Genomic DNA, 15,376 nt, shown 5'->3' on the forward strand with positions numbered 1-15,376 from the left:
TGCATTGTTACATCATGACTCTGCACTGGGCACCCAGGTGACAGACACTTGTCTGTGATCTCCCTAAGGGGGCATTCTGACATCATAACACTGCACTGGTCACCAAGTTGAGAGGCCGTTGTCTGTGATCTGCCTAAGGGTGCATTGTGACATTGTAACTCTGCACTGGGCACCGACCTGACAGGCCCTTGTCTTTGATCTGCCTAAGTGGGTATAGTGACATCATATCTCTGCACTGGGCACCGAGATGACAGGCCCTTGTCTTTGATCTGCCTAAGGGGGTATATTGACATCATATCTCTGCACTGGGCACCCAGGTGACAGGCCCTTGTCTGTGATCTGCCTAAGTGGGCATTGTGACATCATAACTCTGCACTGGGCACCCAGGTGACCTACCGTTTTCTGTGATTTCCCTAAGGGGGCATTGGGACATCATAACACTGCACTGGTCACCAAGGTGAGAGACCACAGTCTGTGATCTGCCTAAGGGTGCATTGTGACATCATAACTCGGCACTGGGCACCAAGGTGACAGTCACCTGTCTTTTATCTGCCTAAGGGGGCATTGTGACGTCATAACCCTCCACTGGGCACCCAGGTGACAGACCCTTGTCTGTGATTTCCCTAAGGGGGCATTGTGACATCATAACACTGCACTGGTCACCAAGGTGAGAGACACTTTTCTGTGATCTGCCTAATGGTGCATTATGACATCATATCTCTGCACTGGGCACCCAGGTGACAGACCCTTTTCTGTGATTTCCCTTAGGGGACATTGTGACATCATTACTCTGCACTGGTCACCCAGGTGAGAGAGCCTTGTCTATAATCTGCCTAAGGGGGCATTGTGTCATCATAAATATGCACTGGTCACTCAGGTGACATTCCCTTGTGTGTGATCTCCCTAAGGGGGCATTGTGACATCATAACCCTGCACTGGACACCCAGGTGGCAGGGCCTTGTCTGTGCTCTAAGGGAGCTTTGTGACATGATAACTCTGCACTGGTCACCCAGGTGACAGGCCCCTGTCTGTGATCTGCCTAAGGGGGCATTGTGACATCGTAACACTACACTGGGCACCCAGATGACACGTCCTTTACTTTGATCTGCCTAAGGGGGTATAGTGACATCATATCTCTGCACTGGGCACCCAGGTGAGAGGCTCCTGTCTGTGATCTGCCTTAGGGTGCATTGTGACATCATATCTCTGCAATGGGCACACAGGTGACAGGCCCTTGTCTGTGGTCTGCCTAAGTGGGCAGTGTGACATCATAATCCTGCACTGGACACCCAGGTGACAGCGCCTTGTCTGTGATCTACGGGGGCATTGTGACATGATAACACTACACTGGTCACCCAGGCTACAGGCCCTTGTCTGTGATCTGCCTAAGGTGGCATTGTGACATCAAAACTCTGCACAAGTCACCCAGGTGACACACCTTTTTCTGTGATCTGCCTAAGGGGTCATTGTGACATCATAACTCTGCACTGATAACCAAGGTGAGAGACCCTTGCCTGTGATCTGCCTAAGGCGGCATTGTGGCATCATAACTCTGTATTGGGCAACTTGGTGACAGGCCCTTGACTGTGGTCTGCCTAAGTGGGCATGGTGACATCATATCTCTGCACTGGGCACCCTGGTGACAGGCCCTTGTTGTGATATGCCTAAGTGGGCATTGTAACATCATGACTCTGCACTGGGCACCCAGGTGACAGACACTTGTCTGTGATCTCCCTAAGGGGGCATTGTGACATCATAACACTGCACTGGTCACCAAGTTGAGAGACCGTTGTCTGTGATCTGCCTAAGGGGGCATTGTGACATCGTAACTCTGCACTGAGCACCGACCTGACAGGCCCTTGTCTTTGATCTGCCTAAGTGGGTATAGTGACATCATATCTCTGTACTGGGCACCCAGGTGACAGGCCTTGTCTGTGATCTGCCTAAGTGGGCATTGTGACATCATAACTCTGCACTGGGCACCCAGGTGACCTACCGTTTTCTGTGATTTCCCTAAGGGGGCATTGGGACATCATAACACTGCACTGGTAACCAAGGTGAGAGACCCCTGTCTGTGATCTGCCTAAGGGTGCCTTGTGACATCATAACTCGGCACTGGGCACCCAGGTGACAGACGCTTGTCTGAGATCTGCCTAAGTGGGCATTTTGACATCATAACACTGCACTGAGCACTAAGGTGAGAGTCACTTGTCTTTTATCTGCCTAAGGGGGCATTGTGACGTCATAACCCTGCACTGGGCCCCCAGGTGACAGACCCTTGTCTGTGATTTCCCTAAGTTGGCATTGTGACATCATAACACTGCACTGGTCACCAAGGTGAGAGACCCCTGTCTGTGATCTGCCTAAGGGTGCATTGTGACATCATAACTCGGCACTGGGCACCCAGGTGACAGACGCTTGTCTGAGATCTGCCTAAGTGGGCATTGTGACATCATAACTCTGCACTGGTCACCCTGGTGAGAAACCCTTGTCTGTGATCTGTCTAAGGGTGCATTGTGTCATCATAACTCTGCACTGGTTCCCCAGGTGACAGGTCCTTGTCTTTGATCTCCTTAGTTGGGATTGCGACATCATAACACTGCACTGGGCACCAATGTGACAGTCACTTGTCTTTTATCTGCCTAAGGGGGCATTGTGACGTCATAACCCTGCACTGTGCACCCAGGTGACAGACCCTTGTCAGTGATTTCCCTAAGGGGGCATTGTGACTTCATAACACTGCACTGGTCACCAAGACGAGAGACCCTTTTCTGTGATCTGCCTAATGGTGCATTGTGACATCATAACTCTGCACTGGTCACCCAGGTGAGAGAGCCTTGTCTATAATCTGCCTAAGGGGGCATTGTGTCGTCATAAATATGCACTGGTCACTCAGGTGACATTCCCATGTGTGTCATCTCCCTAAGGGGGCATTGTGACATCATAACCCTGCACTGGACACCCAGGTGACAGGGCCTTGTCTGTGCTCTAAGGGAGCTTTGTGACTTGATAACTCTGCACTGGTCACCCAGGTGACAGGCCCCTGTCTCTGATCTGCCTAAGGGGGCATTGTGACATCGTAACTCTACACTGGGCACCCAGATGACACGCACTTTACTTTGATCTGCCTAAGGGGGCATTGTGACATCATATCTCTGCACTGGGCACCCAGGTGAGAGGCTCTTGTCTGTGATCTGCCTAAGGGGGCATTGTGACATCATAACTCTGCACTGGTCAACCAGATGACAGGCCCTTTTCTGTGATCTGCCCAAGGGCGCATTGTGACATAATAACTCTGCACTGGTCATGTAGGTGACAGGCCCTTGTCTGTGATCTGCCTAAGGGGGCATTGTGACATCATAACTCTCCACTGGGCAACCGGGTGACAGGCCCTTGTCTGTGATCTGCCTAATGGGGCATTGTGACATCATATCTCTGCACTGGTCACCCAGGTGACAGACTCTTGCCTGTGATCTCCCTAATGGGGCATTTTGACATCATAAATCTGCACTGGTAACCCAGGTGGCAGACCCTTGTCTGTGATCTGCCTAAGGTGGCATAGTGACATCATAAATCTGCACTGGACACCAAGGTGACAGGCGCTTGTCTGCGATCTAAGAGGCATTGTGACATTATAACTCTGTACTGGTAAACCAGGTGACAGGCCCTTGTCTGTGATCTGCCTAAGGGGGCATTGTGATGCCATAACTCTGCACTGGTCAGCCAGGAGACACTCCTTTTTCTGTGATATGCCTAAGGGGTCATTTTGACATCATAACTCTGCACTGGTCACCCAGGTGACAGAACCTCGTCTGTGGTCTGCCTAAGGGGGCATTGTGACATAACTCTGCACTGGTCACCAAGGTAATGGACGCTTGACCCTGATCTGCCTAAGGGGGCATTTTGACATGATAACTCTGCACTGGGCTTCCAGGTGACAGGCCCTTGTCTTTGATCTGCCAAATGGGCATTGTGAAATCACATCTCTGCACTGGGCACCAAGGTGACAGGCACTTGTTTTTGATCTGCCTAAGGTGGCATTGTGACATCATAACTATGCACTGGACACCCAGGTGACAATCTCTTGTCTGTGATCTCCCTAAGGGGTCATTATGACTTCATAAATCTGCACTGGTAACCCAGGTGACAGACTCTTGTCTGTGATCTGCCTAAGGGGCCATTCTGATATCATGTCTCTGCACTGGTCACCCTGTTGACAGACCCTTGTCTGTGATCTACCTAAAGGGACATTGTGACATTGTAACTCTGCACTGGTCACCCAGGTGAAAGACCCTTGTCTGTGATCTGCCTAAGTGGGCATTGTGACATCGTAACTCTGCACTGGTCAACCAGTTGACAGGCCTTTGCCTGTGATCTGCCTAAGGGGCATTGTGACATCATAACTCTGCACTGGGCTCCCAGGTGACAGGCCCTTATCTGATATCTGCCTTAGGGGGCATTGTGACATCATAACTCTGGACTGGTCGCCCAGGTGACAGGGCCTTGTCTGTGATCTGCTTAAGAGGGCATTGTGACATCGTAACTCTGCACTGGGCACCCAGGTGAAAGACCCTTGTCTGTTATCTGCCTAAGAGTGCATTGTGACATCCTAACTCTGCACTGGTCACCCAGGTGACATGCCCTTGTCTGTGGTCTGCCTAAGTAGGCAGAGTGATATCATAATCCTGCACTGGACACCCAGGTGACAGGGCCTTGTCTGTGATCTAAGGCGGCATTGTGACATGATAACCCTACACTGGTCACCCAGGCTACAGGCCCTTGTCTGTGATCTGCCTAAGGGGGTATTGTGACATCATAACTCTGCACTAGGCACCCAGGTGACACACCTTTTTCTGTGATCTGCCTAAGGGGTCATTGTGACATCATAACTCTGCACTGATAACCAAGGTGAGAGACCCTTGCCTGTGATCTGCCTAAGGCGGCATTGTGGCATCATAACTCTGCATTGGGCAACTTGGTGACAGGCCCTTGACTGTGGTCTGCCTAAGAGGGCATTGTGACATCATATCTCTGCACTGGGCACCCTGGTGACAGGCCCTTGTTGTGATATGCCTAAGTGAGCATTGTTACATCATGACTCTGCACTGGGCACCCAGGTGACAGACACTTGTCTGTGATCTCCCTAAGGGGGCATTGTGACATCATAACACTGCACTGGTCACCAAGTTGAGAGACCGTTGTCTGTGATCTGCCTAAGGGGGCATTGTGACATCATAACTCTGCACTGGGCACCGACCTGACAGGCCCTTGTCTTTGATCTGCCTAAGGGGGTATAGTGACATCATATCTCTGCACTGGGCACTCAGGTGACAGGCTGTTGTCTGTGATCTGCCTAAGGGTGCATTGTGACATCATATCTCTTCACTGGGCACCCAGGTGACAGGCCCTTGTCTGTGATCTGCCTAAGTGGGCATTGTGACATCATAACTCTGCACTGGGCATCCAGGTGACCGACCGTTTTCTGTGATTTCCCTAAGGGGGCATTGGGACATCATAACACTGCACTGGTCACCAAGGTGAGAGACCCCTGTCTGTGATCTGCCTAAGGGTGCATTGTGACATCATAACTCGGCACTGGGCACCCAGGTGACAGACGCTTGTCTGAGATCTGCCTAAGTGGGCATTGTGACATCATAACACTGCACTGGGCACCAAGGTGACAGTCACTTGTCTTTTATCTGCCTAAGGGGGCATTGTGACGTCATAACCCTGCACTGTGCACCCAGGTGACAGACCCTTGTCAGTGATTTCCCTAAGTTGGCATTGTGACATCATAACACTGCACTGGTCACCAAGGTGAGAGACCCCTGTCTGTGATCTGCCTAAGGGTGCATTGTGACATCATAACTCGGCACTGGGCAACCAGGTGACAGACCCTTTCTGTGATTTCCCTAAGGGGACATTGTGACATCATAACACTGCACTGGGCACCAAGGTGACAGTCACTTGTCTTTTATCTGCCTAAGGGGGCATTGTGACGTCATAACCCTGCACTGTGCACCCAGGTGACAGACCCTTGTCAGTGATTTCCCTAAGTTGGCATTGTGACATCATAACACTGCACTGGTCACCAAGGTGAGAGACCCCTGTCTGTGATCTGCCTAAGGGTGCATTGTGACATCATAACTCGGCACTGGGCAACCAGGTGACTGACCCTTTCTGTGATTTCCCTAAGGGGACATTGTGACATCATAACTCTGCACTGGTCACCCAGGTAAGAGAGCCTTGTCTATAATCTGCCTAAGGGGGCATTGTGTCTTCATAAATATGCACTGGTCACTCAGGTGACATTCCCTTTTGTGTGATCTCCCTAAGGCGGCATTGTGACATCATAACCCTGCACTGGACACCCAGGTGACAGGGCCTTGTCTGTGCTCTAAGGGAGCTTTCTGACATGATAACTCTACACTGGTCACCCAGGTGACAGGCGCTTGTCTGTGATCGCCGTAAGGGGGCATTGTGACATCATAAGTCTGCATGGGTTACCCAGGTTACACACCTTTTTCAATGATCTGCCTAAGGGGTCATTGTAACAGCATAACTCTGCACTGGTCACCCAGATGTCAGAACGTTGACTGTGATCTGCTTAAGGGGATATTGTGACATCATAACTCTGCACTCGTCACCAAGGTGAGAGACCATTGTCTCTGATATGCCTAAGGGGGCATTGTGACATCATAACACTGCACTGGTCACCCAGGTGACAAACGCTTGTCTGTGATCTGCCTAAGGGGGCATTGTGACATCACAACCCTGCACTGGGCAACCTGGAGACAGGCCCTTTTCTGTGGTCTGCCTAAAGGGGCATTGTGACATCATATCTCTGCACTGAGCACCCAGGGGACAGGCCCTTGTCTGTGATCTGCCTAAGGGGGCATTGAGACATCATAACTCTGCACTGGGCACCTAGGTAAGAGGCCATTGTCTTTCATCTGCCTGAGGGGGCATTGTGACCTCATATTTCTGCACTGGGGCCCCAGGTGACAGGCCCTTGTCTTTGATATGCCTAAGGGGGCATTGTGACATCATAAGTCTGCACTGGACACCCAGGTGACAGACCCTTGTCTTTGATCTCCCTAAGGGGATATTGTGACATCATAAATCTGCACTGGTAAACCAGGTGTCATACCCATGTCTGTGATCTGCCTAAGGGGGCATTGTGACATCACAACACTGCACTGGTCACACAGGAGATAGTCCCTTGTCTGTGAACTCCCTCAGGTGGCATTGTGACATCATAACTCTTCAATGGTCACCCAGGACACAGACCCTTGTCTGTGATCTGCCTAAGGGGACATTGTGACATCATAACCCTGCACTGGTCACCCAGGTGACAGACCCCGGTCTGTGAACTTCCTAAGGGGCATTGTGACATCATAAATATGCACTGGTCACCCAGGTGACAGACCCTTGTCTGTGATCTGCCTAAGGGTGCATTGTGACATCATAACTCTGCACGTGCTGCCCAGGTGACAGGCCCTTGTCTGTGATCTGTCTAAGGGGGCATTGAGAAATCATATCTCTGCACAGGTCACCATGGCGACAGGCCCATGTCTGTGATCTAAGGGGGCATTGTGACATGATAACTCTGCACTGGTCACCCAGGTGACAGGCACTTGTCTGTGATCTACCTAAGTGGGCATTGTGACATTATAATTCTGCACTGGTTCCCCAGGTGTGAGACCTTTTTCTGTGATCTGCCTAAGGGGGCATTGTGACATCATAACTCCGCACTGGGCACCCAGGTGACAGGCCCTTGTTCTTTATCTGCCAAAGGTGAATTGTGGCATCATTTCTCTGAACTGGGCACCCAGGTGACAGGCCCTTTCCTTTCATCTGCCTAAGGGGGCATTGTGACACCATAACTCTGCACTGGACACCCAGGTGACAGACCCTTGTCTGTGATCTGCCTAAGGGGGCATTGTGACATCATAACTCTGCACTGGGCACCCAGGAGACAGCCTCTTGTCTTTGATCTGCCAAATGGGCTTTGTGACATCATAAGTCTGCACTGGTCACCCAGGTGACAGGCACTTTTCTTTGATCTGCCTAAGGCGGCATTGTGACATCATAACAATGCACTGGACACCCAGGTGACAATCTCTTGTCTGTGATTTCCCTAAGGGGGCATTGTGACATCATAAATCTTCACTGGTAACCCAGGTGACAGACCCTTGGCTGTGATCTGCCTAATTGGGCATTGGGGCATCATAACTCTGCACTGCTCAGCCGTGTGACAGGCCCTTGTCTGTGATTTGCCGAAGGGGGCATTGTGACATCATAACACTGCACTGGTCACCCAGGTGACAGGCGCTTGTCTGTGATCTGCCAAACGGGCAATTGTGACATCATAACTCTGCACTGGTCACGCAGGTCACAGACCCTTGTCTGTGATCTGCTTAAGGGGGAATTGTGACATCATAACTCTCCACTGGTCACCCAGGTGACAGACCCTTGTCTGTGATCTGCCTAAGGAGGCATTGTGATATCATAATCCTGCACTGGTCTCCCAGGTGACAGTCCCTTGTCTGTGATCTGCCTAAGGGTGCATTGTGACATCATAACTCGGCACTGGTCACCCAGGTGACAGACCCTTGTCTGTCATCTGCCTAAGGGGTCATTGTGACATCATAACTCTGCACTGGTCACACAGGTGTCAGAACCTTGTCTGTGATCTGCCTAAGGGGCATTGTGACATCATAACTCGGCACTGGTCACCCTGGAGACAGACCCTTGTCTGTGACCTACCTAAGGGATCATTGTGACATCATAACTCTGCACTGGTCACCCAGGTGTCAGAACCTTGTCTGTGATCTGCCTAAGCGGCATTGTGACATCATAACTCTGCATTGGTCACCAAGGTGACAGACCCTTGTCTTTGAACTGCTAAAGGGGGCGTTGTGACATCATAACACTGCACTGGACACCCAGGTGACAGACCCCTGCCTGTGATCTCCCTAAAGGGGTATTGTGACATCATAGATCTTCATTGTTAACCCAGGTGACAGACCCTTTCCTGTGACCAGCCTAACTGGGCATTGTGACATCGTAACTCTACACTGGTCACCCATGTGACAGGCCCTTGTCTGTTATTTGCCGAAAGGGCATTGTGACATCATAACTCTGCATTGGGCACCCAAGTGACAGGCGCTTGTTTGTGATCTGCCAAACGGGCCATTGTGACATCATAAGTCTGCACTGGTCACCCAGGTGACAGACCCTTGTCTGTGATCTGCCTAAGGGGGCATTGTGACATCATAACTCTCCACTGGTCACCCAGGTGACAGACCCTTGTCTGTGATCTGCCTAAGGGAGCATTGTGACATCATAATTCTGCACTGGTCTCCCAGGTGACAGACCCTTGTCTGAGGTCTGCCTAAGGGGCATTGTGACATCATAACTCTGTACCGGGCACCCAGTTGAGAGACCCTTGTCTTTGATCTGCCTAACGGGGCATTGTGACATCATAACTCTGCTCTGGTCACCCTGGCGTCAGTGCCTTGTCTGTGATCTGCCTAAGGGGACATTGTGACATCATATCTCTGCACTGGTCACCCAGGTCACAGGCCCTTGTCTTTGATCTGCCTAAGTGGGCATTGTCACATCACAAATCTGCACTGATACCCCAGGTTACAGACTCTTGTCTATGATGTGCCTAAGGGGTCATTTTGACATCTTAGCTCTGCACTGGTCTCCCAGGTGACAAACCTTTTTCTGTGATCTGCCTAAGGGGACATTGTAACTTCACAACTCTCCACTGGTAACCCAGGTGAGAGACCCTTGTCTGTGATCTGCCTAAGGGGGCATTGTGACATCATAACTCTGCACTGGTCACCCAGGTGGCAGGCACTTGTCTGTGACCTGCCTAAGGGGACATTGTGACATCATAACTCTGCACTGTTCACCCGGGTGTCAGGCACTTGTCTGTGACGTGCTTAACGGTTCATTGTGACATCATAACTCTTCACTGGTCACCATGTGACAGGCCCTTGTCTGTAATGTGCCTAAGTGGGCATTTTGACCTCATATCTCTGCACTGGGCATCCAGGTGACAGGCCCTTGTCAGTGGTCTGCCTAAGGGGTCATTGTGACATAATAACTCTGCACTGGTCACCCCTGTGACATGCCCTTAATTGTGATCTGCCTAAAGGGGCATTGTGACATTATAACTCTGCACTGGTCACCCAGGTGACATACCCTTGACTGAGATCTACTTAAGGGGGCACTGTGACATCATAACTCTGCACTGGTCTCTCAGGTGACAGACCCTTGTCTGTGATCTACCTAATGGGGCATTGTGACTCCATAAATTCGCACTGGTAACCAAGGTGAGAGACCCTTGTCTGTGATCTCCCTAAGGGGCATTGTGACATCATAACTCTGCATTGGTCACCAAGGTGACAGACACTTGTCTTTGATCTGCTTAAGGGGCCATTGTGACATCATAACTCTGCACTGGGCACCAAGGTGACAGGCCCTTGTCTGTGATTTGCCTAAGGAGGCATTGTGGCATCATAACGCTCCACTGGACACCCAGTAGACAGGCCATTGTCTTTGATCTCCCAAAGGGGCATTTCGAAATCATATCACTGCACTGGGCAGCCAGGTGACAGACCCTAGACTTTGATCTGTCTAAGGGGGCATTGTGACATCATAACTCTGAACTGGACATCCAGGTGACAGACCCTTGCCTGTTATCTCCCTAAGGAGGCATTGTGACATCATTGATCTTCACTGGTAACCCAGGTGACAGACCCTTGTCTGTGATCCGCCTTAGGGGGCATTGTGACACCATACCTCTGCCCTGTTAACAGGGTGACAGAAACTTGACTGCTATCTGCCTTAGGGGTCATTGTGACATCATAACCCTGAACTGGTCACCAAGGTGAGAGACCCTTGTCTGTGTTCAGCCTAAGGGGGCATTGTGACTTCATTACACTGCACTGGTCACCCAGGTGACAGACCCTTTTCTGTGATCTGCCTAATGGGGCATTGTGACATCATAACTCTGCACTGGGCATCAATGTGACAGGCCCCTGTCTTTGATCTCCGTAAGGGGGCATTGTGACATCATAGCTCTGCACTGGTCACCATGGTGAAAGACCCTTATCTGTGATCTTCCTAAGGGGGCATTGTGACATCATAACTCTGAACTGGACATCCAGGTGACAGACCCTTGCCTGTTATCTCCCTAAGGAGGCATTGTGACATCATTGATCTTCACTGGTAACCCAGGTGACAGACCCTTGTCTGTGATCCGCCTTAGGGGGCATTGTGACACCATACCTCTGCCCTGTTAACAGGGTGACAGAAACTTGACTGCTATCTGCCTTAGGGGTCATTGTGACATCATAACCCTGAACTGGTCACCAAGGTGAGAGACCCTTGTCAGTGTTCAGCCTAAGGGGGCATTGTGACTTCATTACACTGCACTGGTCACCCAGGTGACAGACCCTTTTCTGTGATCTGCCTAATGGGGCATTGTGACATCATAACTCTGCACTGGGCATCAATGTGACAGGCCCCTGTCTTTGATCTCCGTAAGGGGGCATTGTGACATCATAGCTCTGCACTGGTCACCATGGTGAAAGACCCTTATCTGTGATCTTCCTAAGGGGGCATTGTGACATCATAACTCTGCACTGGGCACCCTGGTGATAGGCCCTTGTCTGTGGTCTGCCTAAGGGGGCACTGTCCCATTATAACTCTGCACTGGGTTCCCAGGTGACAGGTCCTTGTCTGTGATCTCCGTAAGGGGGTATTGTGACATCATAACTCTGCACTGGTCACCAAGGTGAGAGACCCTTGTCTGTGATCTGCCGAAGTATGCATTGTGACATCGTAACTCTGCACTGGGCACCCAGGTGACAGACCCTTGTCAGTGATTTCCCTAAAGGGCATTGTGACATCCTAACTCTTCACTGGGCACCCAGGAGAGAGAAATTTGTCTGTGATCAGCCTAAGGGGGCATTGTGACATCATAACTCTGCACTGGTCACCCAGTTGACAGTCCTTTTTCTGTGATATGTCTAAGGGGTCATTGTGACATCATAACTCTGCACTGGTCACCCCGGTGACAGAACCTTGTCTGTGATCTGCCTAAGGGGACATTGTGACATCATAATCCTACACTGGTCACCAAGGTGAGAGACCATTGACTCTGATCCGCCTAAGGGGGCATTGTGACAACATAACTATGCACTAGTCACCCAGGTGACAGACCCTTGTATGTGATCTGCCAAAGGGGGCATAGTGACATCATAACTCTGCACTGGTCACCGTGGTGAGAGACCCTTGTCTGTGATCTGCCTAAGTGGGCATTGTGACATCATAACTCTGCACTGGGCAACCTGAAGACAGGCCCTTGTCTGTGGTCTGTCTAAGGGGGAATTGTGACATCACATCTCTGCACTGGGCACCCAGGTGACAGGCCCTTGTCTTTTATCTGCCTAAGTGGGCATTGTGACATCATATCTCTGCACTGAGCTCCCAGGTGACAGGCCCTTGTCTGTCATCTGCCTACGGGGGTTTTTGACTTCGTAACTCTGCACTGGGCACCCAGGTGACAGACCCTTGTCTGTGATCTGCTTAAGGTGGCATTGTGACATCATAACTCTGCACTGGGCACCCAGGTGACACGCCCTTGTCTGTAATCTGCCTCAATGTGTATTGTGACATCATACCTCTGCATTGGGCACCCAGGTGACAGACCCTTGTCTTTCATCGGCCTAAGGGGGCATTGTGACATCATAACCCTGAACTGTTCACCCTGGTGATAGACCCTTGTCTTTGATCTGCCTAAGGGGGCATTGTGACATCATAACTCAGCACTGGGCACCCAGGTGACAGGCCCTTGTCTTTGATCTGCTAAAGGGGCATTATGACATCATATCTCTGCACTGGGCAACCAAGTGACAGGCCCTTGTCTTTGATCTGCCTAAGGGGGCATTGTGACATCATAACCCTGCACTGGACACCCAGGTGACAGACCCTTGTCTGTGATCTCCCTTAGCAGGCATTGTGACACCATAAATCTTCACTGGTAACCCAGGTGACAGACCCTTGTCTGTGACCTGCCTAAGGAAGCATTGTGACATGATAACAGTGCACTGGCAAACCTAGTGTCCGTCCCTTGTCTGTGATCTGCCTGAGAGGACATAGTGACATCACAACTCTGCACTGGTCACCCAGGTGAAAGACCCTTGTCTGTGATCTGCCTAAGGAGGCATTGTGGCATCATAAATCTGCATTGGTAACGCAGGTGACATACCCTTGACTGTGATCTGCCTAAGGGGGTATTGTGACATCATAACCATGAACTGATCACCCTGGTGACAGACCTTTGACTGTGATCTGCCTTAGGAGCATTGTGACATCATACATCTGCATTTGTCACCCAGTTCACAGTCCCTTGTCTGAGATCTGCCTAAGGGCGTATTGTGACTTCATAACTCTGCACTGGTGACTCAAGGGACAGGCCCTTGTCTGTGATCTAAGGGGTTTTGTGACTTCATAACTCTGCACTGAGCACCCAGGTGACAGAACCTTGTCTGTGATCTGCTTAAGGGGGCATTGTGACATCATAAGTCAGCACGGGGCACCAAGGTGACAGGCCCTTGTCTGTGATCTGCCTAAGGGGGCATTGTGACATCAAAACGCTGCACTGGGCACCCAGGTGAGGTGCCCTTGTCTTTGATCTGCCTAAGGGGGCATTGTGACATCATAATTCTGCACTGGAAACCCAGGTGACAGACACATTTCTGTGATCTCCTTAAGGGGGCATTGTGACATTATAACTCCGCACTGGTAACCCAGGTGACAGACCCTTGTCTGTGATCTGCCTAAGGGGGCATTGTGACATCATAACTCTGCCCTGTTCACCGTGGTGTCAGACCCTTGACTGTGGTCTGCCTAAGGTGCATTGTGACATCATAACTCTGCATTCGTCACACACGTGAAAGGCCCTTGTCTGTGATGTGCCTAAGGGGGCATTGTGACATCGTAACTCTGCACTGCGCAACCAGGTGACAGGCCCTTGTCTGTGATCTGCCTAAGGGGGCATTGTGATATCATAAATCCGCACTGGTAACCCAGGTGACAGACCCTTGCCTGCGATCTGCCGAAGAGTGCATTGTGACATCATAACTCTGCACTGTTCACCCTGGTATCAGACTGTTCTCTTTGATCTGCCTAAGGGGATATTGTGACATCATAACTCTGCACTGGTCACCCAGGTGAAAGAACCTTGTCTGTGATCTGCCTGAGGGGGCATTGTGACATCATAACTCTGCACTGGTCACTCAGGGGACAGGCCTTTGTCTGTGATGTAAGGGGTATTGTGACATCATAACTCTGCACTGGTCACCCAGGTGACAGACCCTTGTCTTTGATCTGCTTAATAGGGCATAGTGACATCATAACACTGCACTGGGCACCAATGTCACAGGGCCTTGTCTCTGATCTGCCTAAGGAGGCATTGTGATATCATAACTCTGCACTAGACACCCAGGTGACAGGCCCTTGTCTTTGATCTGCCAAAGGGGCATTGTGACGTCATATCTCTGCACTGGGCAACAAGGTGACAGGCCGTTGTCTTTGATCTGCCTAAGGGGGCATTGTGACATCATAAATCTTCTCTGGTAACCCAGGTGACAGACCCTTGTTTGTGATCTGCCTAAGGGGGCATTGTGACATCATACTCTGCACTGGGCAACGAGGTGACAGGCCCTTGTCTGTGATCTGCCTAAGGGGCATTGTGACATCATAACTCTGCACTGGTCACCCAGGTGACAAGCCCTTGTCTGTGATCTGCTTTAGGGGGCATTGTGACCTCATAAATCTGCACTGTGCACCCAGGTGACAGGCACATGTCATTGATCTGCCTAAGGAGGCATTGCGACATCATATCTCTGCACTGGGCACCCAGGTGACAAGCCGTTGTGTGTGGTTTGCCTAAGGGCGCATTGTGATGTCGTAACTCTGCACTGTTCACCCTGGTGACAGGCCCTGGTCTGTGATCTGCCTTTGGGGGCATTGTGACATCCTAACTCTGCACTGGGTACCAAGGTGAGAGGCCCTTGACTTTGATCTGCCTAAGGGGGCATTGTGACATCATTTCTCTGAACTGAGCTCCCAGGTGGCAGGAACTTGACTTTGATCTGCCGAAGGGGGCATTCTGACATTATAACTCTGCACTGGGTACGCAGGTGACAGTCCCTTGTCTGTGATTTGCCTAACGGGGCATTGTGAAATCATATCTCCGCACTCGGCACACAGGTGACAGGCCCTTGTCTTTGATCTGCCTAAGGGAGCCTTGTGACATCATAACTCTGTACTGGACACCCAGGTGACAGAC

The sequence above is a fragment of the Gorilla gorilla genome, chromosome 14 (genome assembly GCF_029281585.2).
Source record: "Gorilla gorilla gorilla isolate KB3781 chromosome 14, NHGRI_mGorGor1-v2.1_pri, whole genome shotgun sequence".
In the NCBI taxonomy this organism is placed as follows: domain Eukaryota; kingdom Metazoa; phylum Chordata; class Mammalia; order Primates; family Hominidae; genus Gorilla; species Gorilla gorilla.